The 15,378-nt window shown below is 40.1% G+C and overlaps 1 protein-coding gene across 1 annotated transcript in view; it reads left to right on the top strand.

Moving 5' to 3' along the window:
* Positions 1–546: 546 nt before the first annotated feature.
* WDR72 (WD repeat domain 72) overlaps positions 547–15,378 on the top strand; it is a 210,037-nt gene continuing 195,205 nt past the window's right edge. The window contains exon 1 of the mRNA XM_043920196.1: positions 547–655. The gene's annotated coding sequence lies outside the window, so the exon portion shown is untranslated. The remainder of the gene's footprint in view (positions 656–15,378) is intronic.

The following is a 15,378-nucleotide window of genomic DNA, read 5'->3' as shown; positions in this document are numbered from 1 at the left end:
CAAGAGCAGGTCAGGACTCCGGTTTCAAGGGTGAATTTTGCCACCCTTCCTAGCTCCCTGGACTCTCACTCTTCTCTGCTAGGTGGAGGGGAACTTCCTCCCTTCCCTTAACAAAGGTCCTGCGGCTCCCAGTCTCCATCAGTGCCGGGGAGGGTCCATATCACCTGGCCTACCTTGATTTTCCTGTCCTAACTCTGACTCCCTCCAGCCCTGAAAGGACAGAACACCTCGACGCCCGCAGACCGGTCTGTTCCTGCCACCACCGCCCGAGAGAGAGAGAGGGAGTGGCTGGACCAGGCGGCGCCAGTGTCTAGAAGTAGCCAGAGTTCGGGCAGGAGTCAGGGGAGGGGAGAGGGGCGAGGGGCAGGAGGAGAGGGCGTGGCTTCGGGGGAGGGCGTGTTCTCGGGTGGGGCGAGGTGTCAGGTTTGAGGGCGTGGCCACTCCTGAAAGGCCGCCCCTGTGTCCTGCTACCCCTCTGTCAAGCGGCGGGACCGCTACAGCTTCGCGGCACCCAGTCTGGGTTAAGGCAGCCGCCCCGGGCTCGGCTCGTGTTCCTCTGTCCCAGGCGGAGGCCCCGGACGGCCCCGGACTCGTGCTGCCCTTGGCTTTCCGCTCTCAAGTCGAGGGTTTGGATTCCGAGGGGCGGGGAAGGAAGGTGAGCGCGTGTTGCAGTAGTTATAATCTCTTTTCCTGCTCCAAGTTCTTGCACGTGGAAAACTCCCTCTTCTACTCTCTCGTCCTGTTGTCGCATCCGTAGTGACCGAAGACATGCACCTGTCAAATCGGTCCTTTCGAGTGTGGTGGCGGGGGCTGGATGGCGCGGGGTAGGTGAGATCTCCCAGACTCGCCATTCACTATTGAGAGAGTCTCCTGGGACTCGGAAATCGGACGTCTCCCAGACTGGAGTCCTTGAATTCATTAAGCTGAGTCGAGTAGCTGGGGAAGAGATCCGGTGGAGGCCGGCAGCAGAGGGTGTGACAGCTTGGGACCTGTCGGGGCAGGGAATCTGGTGAAAACTTTCCTTGATGTGCACCCGCGGCTGCGCCAGCAATTAAGGTTGCGAACACCACACTTTTATCACTTATAAAGTTGGACGAGGGGCAGGAAAATCCAGGGAGGGATGTCTGCATTGACGAAAAATCTGGCCAAGGTGAAGTACTGGCAATGGTCCCTTGCGGGCAGATGCTTCCCTAACCCCCTCCTCATCCATTATAGCGTTTTTGTGTTCATTTCGAAACTGTTAGGAAGACGCAATCAGACTGGTGCTGTGAAACAAAGTTAGCTTTCTGTTCCTCCCCCTTGTAGTTTTATGCTAAAGGAGTTCAAGGTCATCTATGAAGACTAGGTCACTTGTTGGGAATAGTTTTATCTGAAGAAAGGATTTGGAAACTGTCTCTTTCATCCCCTTTCCTACCCTCACCCCCACTTCTCCCGCCCCCAGCAAACAGTGGGTTAGTCTTCTCTCTCCTGAATTCTCACCTTTTAAAGATCAGGGAAGAAGAAAGCAGCTTCTTTTGGCATGCAATTATTTGTGGTTAATTCGGTCTTGTGACTTTTGTTCCTTAGCTCTCCTTTAGCTTCTTCAATATTACACTGTACCCGTAGTGTTTTCTGTAAAGAATGCAAAGGGTGAGAGGAGAAAGGGAAACTTTGTCCATGAAATCCTCTAGTAAACTTATGATTATTATTTTTTAAACCACAAAAATTGGGGCTCTATTGACTTCTAATATCCTCACCACTTTGGGGGAAGGTTTTGTAAATTATAATTACTTTATCAATAAAATATCAACTTAAAGTATAAGCCTCTCCCTGCGTGTGATAACTTGCATTAACAGTCTATCCAATGAAGTGAATGCTTTAGAAATCTAAGGTTCTAGTTTATAGAGGCCAACTGGAATAGAAGTATATATAAGTTATTAAATCAGTGCAACCTTGAGAATAGTTGTATTAGGAATATTTCAAAGTTTAAAGATTGCTTCCTTCAAATATATCTGTGACTTGACAATTTACTTATTTTTTATGTTATTTAATAAAGGTACAATATGCAGCATCTCTTATTAAGAATTCTGTCAGACATTTCTCTGGAAGTTCTGTTCTGAATGTATAGTTATTTTTCCCCTAGTCTAACACTATCAGATTAAATTATGTTCTGAGAGGCAAGGCAATGAGGTAGGGATAAAGATGGAAAGAATATATGTAAGTTCTCTTACCAGACTGTCTCTGAACACCTGGCAAGTCCCCAGCTTTACTCTGGGGTACCAACAAATCCTTTAACTTACATTAATTTTTTTCCTCAAAGTAAGGAAACTGTGTTGATCTTAAAGGACATTTGGATCTTTCTGAATTCTTCTATAAAAGGCAGTGTCTCATTTCTAGAGCTAGATATCACGGTTCTAGACCAACATCTCATCTAGAGTTTGCTCTCATTTCCAAAGGGCTCCCTAACATGTTGGGCAATGTCCCTGCCCCACCTAAGCAATGCAGTGCAGTGGCTAAGGGTGTGAGTTTTGGAGACTCCTGAATCTATCTTGGTTTTCTAGCACTTCCTTTTTTTACTTTTAACAAAATGAAATTTCATCTGGAAAAAGTAAAGTCCTATGTATGAGTGTATAATGGAGAAGGCAATGGCACCCTACTCCAGTATTCTTGCCTGGAGAATCCCATGGACGGAGGAGCCTGCTGGGCTGCAGTCCATGGGGTCGCTAGGAGTGGACACAACTGAGAGACTTCACATTGACTTTTCACTTTCATGCACTGGAGAAGGAAATGGCAACCCACTCCAGTGTTCTTGCCTGGAGAATCCCAAGGACAGGGGAGGCTGGTGGGCTGCTGTCTATGGGGTCGCACAGAGTTGGACACGACTGAAGCGACTTAGCAGCAGCAGCAGCAGCATGAGTGTATAAAGACTAAGCAAGTACAGAATGATGGAATTGTCATTAATTGAACCATTCAATCTCACAGTGAATTGACTGTGTTTCCTCCTAGTGAGAGGTGAGTTCAGGGCCCAGAAAGCTGATAAGATTTTAGGTTGCTTCAATAGTAATTACAGACAAGTCCATAGCCAAAGATATCTTTCTACCTCTCCCTTTCTCTCCTTGTGCAGACCTCAGAGTTAACATTCAACCTGACTTGTCTGGGAGAAGAAAAAGAGGTGACTTTTAAAGCCATACCACATTCACTCATAAGAAATACATTAATTTTTTGACATTCCCCTCAACATTTTTTTTTAACTTTTTGTTATATGTAAAACTACCTGCAAGCAAAATGCAAAGGAAAAAGAACAGTTTCCTGCCCTCTAAACATTCATAGTATAGTTCAGGTAGCTGACATAGGAAGAATTAGAGCAGAGTGATCGGAGCTCCGTAAAGGTAGAAAAGGAAGTGCTGGGCCTTGAGGAGTGCAATATATCACCCAGGAGAGGCTCAAAGGAGATACAATTTAGTTTCAGTTTTGAAGGCTCCATTTTTATAGGAGTTTGCCAGGAGGAAATGCTGAGGAAGAGCATTCCAGGCCAAAGGAAACTTTTGTGTGAAGGTCTCATAGGGTGAGAGAACATGATAAATACAAATCTTCACACATATTGTTTCATCCTTTACTGGCTACAGGATGTTGGCAAATTATTTTGCTTCTCTGAGCTTCGGTTTCCTCAAACATAAAATGAGGGTTGTATATTATTTTACATTGTTGTTGTTTAGTCACTAAGTCATGTCTGACTGTTTTGTAACCCCCATGGACTGAAGCCCACCAGGATCCTCTGTCCATGGGATTTCCCAGGCAAGAATATTGGAGTGGGTTGCCATTTCCTTCTCCAAGGGTACCTTCCTGACCCAAGGATCAAACCCATGTCCCCTGCATTAGCAAGCAGATTCTTTACCACTGAGCCATCAGGGAAGCCCATTATTTTACATTATTAGGTCCTTATTTGATTTTCAAGTCTCTCCCATAAGAGTGTTTACATCACAACTTTGTTGGGAGACTTAGTTGCCTAGAAAACAAAAGACTGTTTGATGCACAGGTGACAATCAACTAATTTGGTTCCCTCCATTCATCTTAGTCTCTTGATGAGAGAAAAATACAACAGAAATCCAGGCTTGAGTATAGATGGGACTTCATGTTTTCAAGTATATCATAAAAAGCAGACCAGTCTTGTTGTTCAGAATGACATATGAAGTTATTTATAGTTTCACCTCTATTATCCCTATTTTCCAGCCACTAAATGTTTACTTTCAATGTCCACCTATGTTTTAAGACCAGGCTCTGTTAAAGGAGTTCTACCACACCAAGAATTCTTTGATGGACAAAGGTTAGCATTCCTGTGTTTACATGATAGGATCTCAGACCATTTTAGACCCTGCTTCCTGCTCCAGTTCTTGTTTTCACTCTGAGCAATTGAAGCGAGTCTTAGAAAAACATTTTTAGGGGATGGGATCTGGATAATGTGTTAGTTCTTTTGGAATACCAAAATGCAACTTGAACATTTTGGGAGGAATTTGTTAAAGGACTGTACCCTCTTATGATTTTTCTCTGGTAGCGTTAGCTCTTAAAATTCTTTGAAATGTGGAAGACTTTGCCTCAGAATTCTACCTTAATCATCTTGGATTATTCCTTCTTGCAAACAATGTACATATTTGCTCAATGACTGAATACTTAAGAGTTTTCCTGTTTAGGCCCTTTCCCCACATGGATTTCTGAGGAAAGACCTCAGGTAGTTTTCTTACAAAGTGCTACAGAACAGGGAAGATGTCTTTCTCTGTGTCATTTAGATGGCAGTAGATAGAAAAAGACTTTAACTACTTTAAACTATAGTTACTGCAGAGAAAAATAGTAGGTTAGGGGCCAGATGCGGACTTGTTGCTGTGGAAGGCCCAAATTAGGCCAGCTAGGTCTCGATGTTCTCAGGTGGTCATGCAGATCGGGCCCCAAGCAACAATTTTTGAGGGATCTATTCTTTTTGGTCTTTTATTCAGTGAATATTTCTTTAATTTTACCAATTAATTTGTATATTCCATTAATTGTGTGGTGCAGGGGCAATGATGAGATTGATTTAAGTTCCTTTGCCTCAAATGTGCTTAAGAATATCTTTGGAGAACTGGTTAAAATTTAGATTTCCAGCCTCAAGTTCAGATTCTCTCAGCCTCAAGTGGTGACCAGAGTCAGGCACACAGTAGGTACTTTGATAAATGTTTTTGTTAAGTGAATTAACTGCCACTTTAAAAATCACTGTTAAAAGCAAATTCATTTCCTGTAATATATTTCATTAATCTATCCCTTTTTTTAAGTGTGAAAACCTCCATACTTGTTCTATATTTCCTTGTTAGAAAGAAAATGCATTCAATTGCAACCATTATTTAGAAATTGAAAATAAAAAGAATTTTTAATAGCATTATAACTGTTTTTATTTAAGAGGAACAGTGACTGTGATTCTTAATATCTCATTATGCTGCGTGGGCACAGACATTTATTTCGCTCTTCCTGAGGCGCTAGGAGGTGAGACTTTGAAGCATTTTCTTCATGTGTATTTTGATTTCCTGTTGAGCAAACTATACAAACAGGAAGAGCTTATTTTTTATTATTATTATTTCGGTGATAACACAGAGATAAACTAAGTCAGAGCAACTCTCTTGAATAGCTAATGCCGGCCGCCTGGAGAAAGAGAAAATTATTTTCTGCCCTCCATGTTGATGCGTATAGAACATGTGTTCTGAGTAGCTGCTATTTTCACTGACTCTTTTTCCAGTTGAAGTGCAACATAAACTATTTTAATTAATATTGTGTCACCAAAAGGGATTGAAATAGCCAATTGAATTCTACCAAGATAGAGTCTTTTGATGAAAACATATCTTTATTGATTGTGGGTGAAGAAAATCATTCTTAAAATGAAATCCAGAGAAAAATCATATCCCTCAGAGAAAATTTCTGAGTGGCAGGCCAAGATTAACATCATAAAATTGAATTTGTGCTGCAAGCCTTTGATGTAATCAGCAGCTGGGAGATGGTGCTGCCCTTGCTGTGCCCCCTCTGATTGTGGTGAATTATTGTGTGGAATGAAATAAGTGTTTCTTGTGTCCCTCCTCCAAGAAATACAAACAAGGTATTACTAGGTAGTTTCTTGCTAGTTAAAATGGGTTGGATCGATTCCAGGCCTCTCAGGCGCTCGTATTCCCGTGAACTATGGGTGTTGGGCATTTATTTATGCCCCAGAGACAGACTTTCTTGATATCACCTGACAATGACTTCTTTGGTCAGTAGAAACCCAACAGAGAAGTGACAAGAGGGATCCCCCTTGCCAGGGACATATTTTTTAAGACTAAGCAGAAGCCAGGATATGTCAGAAAGTGCTATATTTGCCTGGTTTCTATTGACCTGTAGCCAGCCCACCCCTTCCCTGTCTCCCTCAGCCACCTCTTGTGACATCCACTGCACTGAAATCACTGCAGTGTAGAAATCTCACTTGGTACTAGCCATCTTGTTCCATGACACCAGTGTTACACTAGACTTTTTGCTGTTATTTTTGTATTAAGTCCTGATGCGTAGAAAACACTCTTGTCCATGCATGCCCCTTTCACACAGGTAATGGATAGGTTTTGTAGATTAAGTAGAGATAATCTATTTGCACTTTTACTCTCAGATTAAAGAGTGATATGGCACCTTAATCACCCCTGTGGTTGGACCTAAGTTGTTTTTGACTTGTTTAGTTTTTAGTGGTGGACTGACTCATCTGTAAACAAGGTCGTGGTGTCATCATCGGGTACTCTTCCTCTCAAGTATGTTGAGAAGTGGTGTTGTGCTGGGGACTTTCCCATGCACTATCTCATTTTATCTACATACCCACCATTAGTCTCATTAGGAAAAGGAGACTTGGTAAATAAGTCTAACTCCCTTGGCTAGGATTATATCCCTAGATCTGTCTGACTTCAAGGATCATCCCACTTCTCAATGTACCCAGTGATGACACCACCACCTTGTTTACAGATGAGTCAGTCCTGGAAAGGGTAATTAAGGCAAGAGGTGGGGGTGTGATCTGGCTGGAGGAGCCAGGACAAGGGAAAATGGTGAAAAGAGGTGAGGTAGGAGAATATAAAAAAAGAGGTAGGATTTGTCTGCTCCTGACAGAAAATCCACAAAGGTGAGAAGAATAGCTTCAAATGACTCACCTTTGTGTCTTGAATTAATGCTGAAATGAGCTGGAAGTCCAAGAAATATCTTTTTAAAGAACTGACTACTCCAGTAATGCTTAGGTTCCTTTGGATTATGATCCTCAAGTAGTGGCCCTCCTCTACCACTCTCTATAAACCACTATGGTATTCTCTTTCTCTCTGTCTCTGGATATGTCTGTTTTGGCTACGCTTCTGCTAGGATTCTGGAATGTCAGAAAAGTGAAAGTTGCTCAGTCTTGTTAACTCTTTGTGACCCTCTGGACTGTAGCCTGCCAGGTTTCTGTATCCATTGGAATTCTCCAGGCAAGAATACTGGGGTGGGTAACTATTTCCTTCTCCAGGGGATCTTCCTGACCCAGGGATTCAACCCAGGTCTCCCACACTGCAAGCAGATTCTTTACCATCTGAGCCACCAAGGAAGCCCATGAATATCAGAGGGTGGTCTTAAAGGCTTCCCTGGCAGAAGCATCCCTGTTTTGTGGGCAGAGTTGGAAAATACTGCAGTCATGGGTATTAGGGAGCCTTCTCCAAATAGGACTTGTCTGCATAGGTTCATATGCCTGCTTATGGGAGTGCCTTCCGTCTGTTTACTCTGCGAGGAAAGGATTATCATAAAGGCAGTGGACTGACTTCAGTGTCAGTGTGTGCTGAAGATGGCAGAAGGGAAATAGATGTTAGGCCTAGGAAAAGAGACAACTGGCCTGTGGGAAAACAGAGTTTTTCTAAAAGAGATGCCTAGGTGTAAGGGATAAGCCATACAAAACCATGGGAGTGAAGCGTTCTTTGCTTTCGTATATCAGGAATACTCATCCCAGTCTACTTTGCATCAGTTATTGTTTACCTGTGGCTTGACTCATAGGTTGTTTATTCCTAAAGATCAGGAACCTATTTTTTTTCATTTTCCATTTAGTAGAGCTTTTAATCAAGGCTTTCCTCATAGCTCAGCTGGTAAAGAATCTGCCTCCAATGCAGGAGACCCTGGTTCAATTCCTGGGTCAGAAAGATCCTCTGGAAAAGGATAGGCTACTACCCACTCCAGTATTCTTGGGTTTCCCTTGTGGCTCAGCTGGTAAAGAATCTGCCTGCAATGTGGGAGACCTGGGTTTGATCCCTGGGTTGGGAAGATCCCCTGGAGAAGGGAAAGGCTACCCACTCCAGTATTTTGGCCTAGAGAATTCCATGGACTGTATAGACCATGGGGTTGCAAAGAGTCGGACACAACTGAGCGACTTTCAGTTTAATAGATACCTATTGAATTAATGAATATATTCTTTCTTCAGGGAACCTGTAATGTGGGTAGAAAAGAGATGTATTACACAGAAAAAGTAGAGAACAGAATTTGGTTTATGACCAATTGTGTGATTCAGACTAAAATTTAAGCATATATCTCCAGAATTGATCTACGCATTATTAAGATTTATGTTCTTACTAGAAAGAGACAAGATGTGTCAGACAGTATATTAGTTTGCTGGGGCTGCTGCAACAAGTAGTACAAACTAAGTGGCTTAAATGGCAGAACTGTATCATCTTACAGTTCCACAGGTTCCGAGTCTGAAACTGAAGTGTCAGCAGGGTTGTTCCTTCTGTGGACTGTGAGGGAGAATGTGTGCCATGCCTCTCCTCTAGCTTCTGGTGGTTTGCTGACAATCTTTGGCATTCCTTCTCTTGTAGGAATATCACCCCATCTCTGACTTCACCCTCACGTGTCTCTCTCCTTGTGTGCATCTTTCTCCAAATGTCCCTGTTTTATAAGGATTTGTAAGAATCATATTGGATTTGGGATCCAACCTAATCCAGTATGACCTCATCATCACTTAATTAATCATATCTGCGATGACCCTATTCCAAGTAATGTCACATTCTGAGGTTTGGGGAGTTAGGACTTCAATATATGAATTTTGGGGTGAGTTTGGCTTAATTCCTAACACATGGAAAGAGGGTAGATTTTCTTCTACTTGGCCAGTTTGGTACCGTTAAAGTTTTAGTCTCCTCTGCTTAATTCACTTAATAGATGAGATCTATTGTAAATTATGAATAATAATGTGAAGGATTATAGATGAGGATTATATTTTTTGTTTTGCTGTTTACTTAACAGGATTTATATACAGATATTGAGATTTAAAAAGCCTTCTGATAAGAGTGGCTAACATTTATTGAATGTTCACTATCTAATGATTTCCATGGATTTTCCCACTGAAGTTTCACATCTATTAGATAGATATTAAAATAGATATTATTTATAGATTAGATATTATTATTTATTAGATATATATTATTATTTATCTACATTTTATTGATGGGACTCTAGTACACAGCTGTAAAGTAATTTACCCTAGGACATGCAGTAGTAGAGTTGGCATTGGAATCCAAGCTCACTAACTCTGGGCCCTCACCACTGAGTACAGGCTGTCCCCTAAATCTTATTACAGTCAGGTGAGGTAGACAACATTATCATTTTATGGTTGAGGAAAATAAAGCTTAAAGTAACTAGAGACTTCCCTGGCTCACAAAACCAGCATGTGTATAATATTGATAAGTATATAATATTTGGAATTTGAGTTTAGATATTAACCTCCGTGGGAGAATCCTTTCTACCTTTGACTTCAAGTTCCACTTGTGTTTCCTCCGCAAACATTCTTGCATTTACCTTACAAGGCACTCATGACATGGTTGGTGACACAGGACGTCCTTGTCTCCTCACATACTTGCGACTCCTTGAGGTTTGTAGATTCTTGTCTATATTCCTAGAATCTTGCATAGTCTCTAACACACAATAGACAATAAATATTTTTAAACCAAATACATCTAAGTAAAGGCAAAGGAGCCAAAGAAAAGGGAGACCACCTGAAAACAAGAAATAAGAGTTAATAGAAGGAGTAACTGTGGTGACAGAAGATGAAATTTGGGGTAATGATAAAGATGTTATCATAGGAGATTACTATGAATATCTTAGAGAAATAAGCTAAAAATGAGGAAAAGATATGGTTTGTTGAAATGATGAGAGGAAGCTCTTTTCTTATTGGAAGGTGGGATCATCAACTAACAGTATTGGCATGTAAGGAGTTACCTGGGTTGCAATGAGGTTTATGAGTGGGCAGAGGAAGAGATTTCACTTGGGACTGGATTTAGAGACATGTTTCCCAGTATAAGTTTAGGTACTACACAGTAAACATTGATGTTAATAGACATGTATTTATTTTAATGTATATTTTGAAAAAAAATCTAAGCAGCATGTCAAATCCCATCATTTTATATAGTTTTTAATGATTAAGATAATTTTAAAGGAGATAGTTATATAACAATGTATACTTAAGTAAGTTAATTTAGTACTTAAAAATAAGTGAATTAATTTAAAGAAATAGGTAGTTTTAGGTTGCATTTGGATATGGGAAAGAAAAATATGGCTCAAGATTGGAAAGAGGTTTTCAGAGTTTATACACATCAAAACAATTTTTTTGTCTAATGACAGGAATACTTAGTTAAAACTAATCATAAAATGTGTATATGCATGTGTTCAGTCATGTCCAACTCTTTACAACCTCATAGACTGTATAGCCTGCCAGGCTCCTTTGTCCGTGGGATTTCCCAGGCAAGAATACTGGAGTGTGTTGTCATTTCCTTCTCCAGGAGATCCTTCTAACCCAGGGATCGAAACCTACGTTTCCTGCATTGGCAGGCAGGTTCTTTACCACTGAGCCATCTGGGAAGCCCTAATCATAAAATGACTTGGTTGTACATACTTCAAGGTTAGGGATTGTGTTTTTCTTTTTTTGTATTCTCTACAGATCAGTCCACCACCTTGAATACATTTGGCTCTCATTAAATATTTTTTGAATTTATTAAAGAGTAGACTAGAAAAGTGATACTTTGTGCTCATGTTAGATACCTTTTTGTTGTTGTTCAGTCACTAAGTTGTATCTGACTCTTGGCGTCCCCATGGACTGTAGCACACCAGGCTCCTCTCTCCTCTTCAATCCCCTGGAGTATGCTTATAATCATGCCCATTGAGTTGGTGATGACATTTAGCCATCTCATCCTCTGCTGCTCTCTTTTCGTCCTGCCCTCAATCTTTCCCAGCATCAAGGCCTTTTCCAGTGAGTCAGCTCTTCCCATCAGGTGGACAAATTATCAGCGCTTCAGCTTTAGCATCAGTCCTTCCAATGAATATTCAAGGTTGATTTCCTTTAGGATTGACTATTTTGACCTCCTTGTTGTCCAAGGGATTCTCAAGAGTATTATCCAGCACCACAATTCAAAAGCATAGAAATCTTTAGGTTAAAACAAAACAAAACAATAACTTGGACTGTAAATATTCAGAGTTAAATGTGGCATAAATTAAAAAGAAAAAAAATCCACTTTTTAAAGTCTAAAAATAAGGTTTTGGACAAGAGGATTTGAGTTCCATGAAGTTCTTCACTGACTGAATATAAATAAAGTAAAGGAGCTCTATTTCCTTAGGAGAGAAAATCATAATTCTAAAAGAGACATACACCCCAATGTTCATAGCAGCATTATTTACAGTAAGCAGGACTGTGCTAAGTCACTTTAGTCGTGTCCGACTCTTTGAGACCCAATGACTGTAGCTCACCAGGCTTCTTTGTCCACGGGGATTCTCCAGACAAGAATACTAGGGTGGGTTGCCATACCAAGGGGATCTTCCCCACCCAGGGATCAAACCTGCATCTCTAATGTCTCCTGCTTTGGCAGGTGGGTTCTTTACCACTAGTGCCACCACATGGAGGCAATCTAAATGCCCATCGACCGGTGAATGGCTAAAGAAGGTGTGTTACAGTCACACAATGGACTATTATTCAGCCATTAGAAAGAATGAAATAGTGCCATTTGCAGAAACATAGATGGAGACCTAGAGATTATCATAATAAGTGATAATATCAGACAGAAAAGGACAAATATATGATATCACTTACACGTGGAATCTAATACAGATGGACTTATTTACAAAACAGAAACAGACTCACAGACATAGATATCAAATTCATGGTTATCAAAAATGAGAAAGATGGGGGTTAATTAGGCATTTGGGAGTAATGCATGCATACTATTATATATAAAATAAATGATCAACAAGGACCTACAGTATAGCACAAGAAAGTATTAATATACTCAATATTTTGTAATAACCTATACAGGAAAATAATCTGAAAAATAATATATACATATATTATTTTATATATGTATATATATATATATTTAAAATAAAATTGCATGGTGCATATGCTCAGTTGTGTTGTGTTCCTGCTCTTTGCAACCACATGGACTGTAGCCTGCCAGGCTCCTTTGTTCATGGAATTTTTCAGGCAAGAATACTGGAATATTGGAGTGGGTTGCCATTTCCTGTTCTAGGGGATCTTCCTGATGCAGGGCTAGAACCCACATCTCTTGCATCTCCTGCATCGGAAGGTTGATTCTTTATCACTGTACCACCTGGGAAGTCCCATAGTCAGATTTTATATATATATATATATATATATGTAAATTCAGTTATAAACACGCACAAATGAATCACTTTGCTGTTGCTGTACATCTGAAACTGACACAACATTGTAAATCAACTATGCCTCAATAAAAAATAAACTAAAAAAGAAGTGAAGGAGCCACCCTGAAATAAATGAGTTACCTTTCTTCTATTTCTTTTTTTCTGGCCAAACACATCTCTTTGACAATGACTGCAAATGGACACTCTGGCATTTAATTGGGCTGTTTTGAATCTGTTGCTCTGCAGTTTAATAAGCAAGGAGGTGAAGTTTGAAGATAATACCTTATAATCTTTGACTCACAAGACTGGCAGAATTGCAAGCTGTGATGGAAACCTCATCAGTGTAGTGGTAGGGATGTGATTTCTTGGCTGTTTGGTTTTATGTTTATTCCAGATCATATGAGTGAAGTACAGAGATTATTTTGCATGTCTGTCTAATTCATCCCTTGATCTCTGGGTTATTTTACCATTGAGTTTATCTACTAAGTTATTCCCTACCTAAAACACATTACTTGCTAGAGTTTCTTAAGTAGCAGTTAATCACTCAATGATAACATTGGGGTGGGGGGGGTGTGGTGCTTGGCTTTGATGATGGTTACGGGTTAATTCTGAAATTGTCATGCTCCACTGGGTAAACCAGGTGGATTTTTATGTGTTACTCAAATACACCTTGGGCAGCTTTTGACTTTGAAGAAACAATTTTTTATCTTTTCTAAGGAATGTTCTAAGGAACAATCTGTTGATAAAATAAGATCTTTTGTTTGGGGAGCATCTGCAAACAGAAATGTTTGGGGCCATAAGGCTTCTGCTGAGACCAGCTGTGCATGAACCTTAGTCCTGAGGTACTTTGCATCATTTCCCAGGGTTAAAATAGCTCTAACGCTGGCCTCCCCGTGCCCTGGGTACTTTTCTCTTTAGCTCACATCTGTTCTTTGTTGCTTCATAAAGCCCCACTCTATCTTCTCTTAGTTTATTGCCATTGACTCCCTATCTGTAAGACATATACCAAGCTATTTTATTCTTATCTCCAGTCTGTTTTTTTTTTTTACTTCATTAAGGTATGATTTATATACAATAAGCTATACTCATTTAAAGTGTACAACCTGATGAATTTTAATACCCCAAGCTTTTTTAACCTAGACTGAAAACTTGGTAACAAAACTTCATTTGGGCTCAAGATAACCAAGTTATCTTCTTTGAAGGAAAGCAGCATGGGGGTAATTTATCTGTGGCCCTCAGAGTACCTGACTATAGTTTTGAAGAAAGTAAGTGGAATTCTTTTCTGCTTAAGAGATGGGATTCAAGCAGCTAAGATCCCACGTGCCTCTTGGCCAAAAAAACCAAAACATAAAACAAAAGCAATATTGTGACAAATTCAAATAAAGACTTTAAAAATGGCCCACATAAAAAAAAAAATCTTCAAAAAAAAAAAAGAGATGGATTCAGAGGCCACATAGCTGTAAGAGGCAGAGTAAGATGCAGACCCAGATCTATTCTATCACAAACTTGTGTTATTAACTGCTACACTCTTTTTACTTTCCTCCTAGGCAAGGCAGTGACTCAGTGTCAGGGTGTGTCCCTAAAGAGTGCTATTTATGATGAGGTAAACAATTCTAGTGTCCAGTAGACACCAGCCACAAAACCACATTTGCATCATATTTATTATTCTGCTTGCCTCAGACCAGACATATCAGAGAGATAAAAGCAACTTGTTACAAGGAAAAAGGTGAAGGTGAGGAGAGGATGGGGGCTGTAATGGCATATTGTCTTCTCTTGTGCTTGCCTGGTATTATAATCATGGAGAAAGGACTAAGAAGCGTGCTTTTTTTTTCTTCTACTTCTTAATATTTATTTATTTACTTATTTGGCTGCACCAGGACTTAGTTGTGGCATGTGGGATCTTTGACCTAAGGCCAGCTTTTAAAAGCAATGGAGGCCACATTGGCACCTGAATGCATAAGAGGTTTCATTGCTGTTATTTTAGTGGACTTTTTGCTTTTCTTTTTTTTTAAAAGAACTATGAACATAAAGAATTTTGCTTAGCTGGTCACTAAGACTCTTTGGTGGGGAAGGTTGGGTTGTTTTCATCATGGTGTGCAGGAGGAGAATTCTAGAAGGAGTGTTAAGACACCAGGTTATAGGTCTCGCTCAGTTACTTTCTGGTTGGGTTACTTTGACCAAGAAAACAATTTCTCCAAACCTTCATTCTCTTGTCTGTAGGAGAAGAGAGAGAGATGATGGTAATCTTCAAGGCTCCCTTTTGGCTGTAACTTAGGGTTGTCAGTGGCCCTAAAATGCCTACAGGATACCCAGTTCAATTTGGATTTCAGATAAACAGTAATTTTTATAAATATGTCCTGTAGAATAACCAACTTTTTTTTATTACTAGCACATCTCAAATGTTGCCTAGGACATATACTAAAGAAGTTATTTGTTGTTTATCTGAAATTCAAATTTAACTGGACATCTTGTATATTTATTTGCTAAACCAGAGAACCCTAATCTTACCTGAAGTTGTTGATTAAAGTATCATCACAGATTTTAGAGGTAATAATAGCCAGCTAAACATTTTCATGGCCAATGGCTCTGGTATATATTCATATGAGTTTTGAGAAAATAAATTGTAGTTACAGTATTCTAGAAGAAAGAAAGGCATTGCTAGAAAGTGGCAGTCACGTTCTCTGCCCACAGTGTAAAATCACAGTGATTCTTTCCTCATTCATT

The sequence above is a fragment of the Cervus elaphus genome, chromosome 12, assembly GCF_910594005.1.
Source record: "Cervus elaphus chromosome 12, mCerEla1.1, whole genome shotgun sequence".
Lineage (NCBI taxonomy): Eukaryota > Metazoa > Chordata > Mammalia > Artiodactyla > Cervidae > Cervus > Cervus elaphus.
This window is presented reverse-complemented; position numbering and strand designations above follow the sequence as displayed.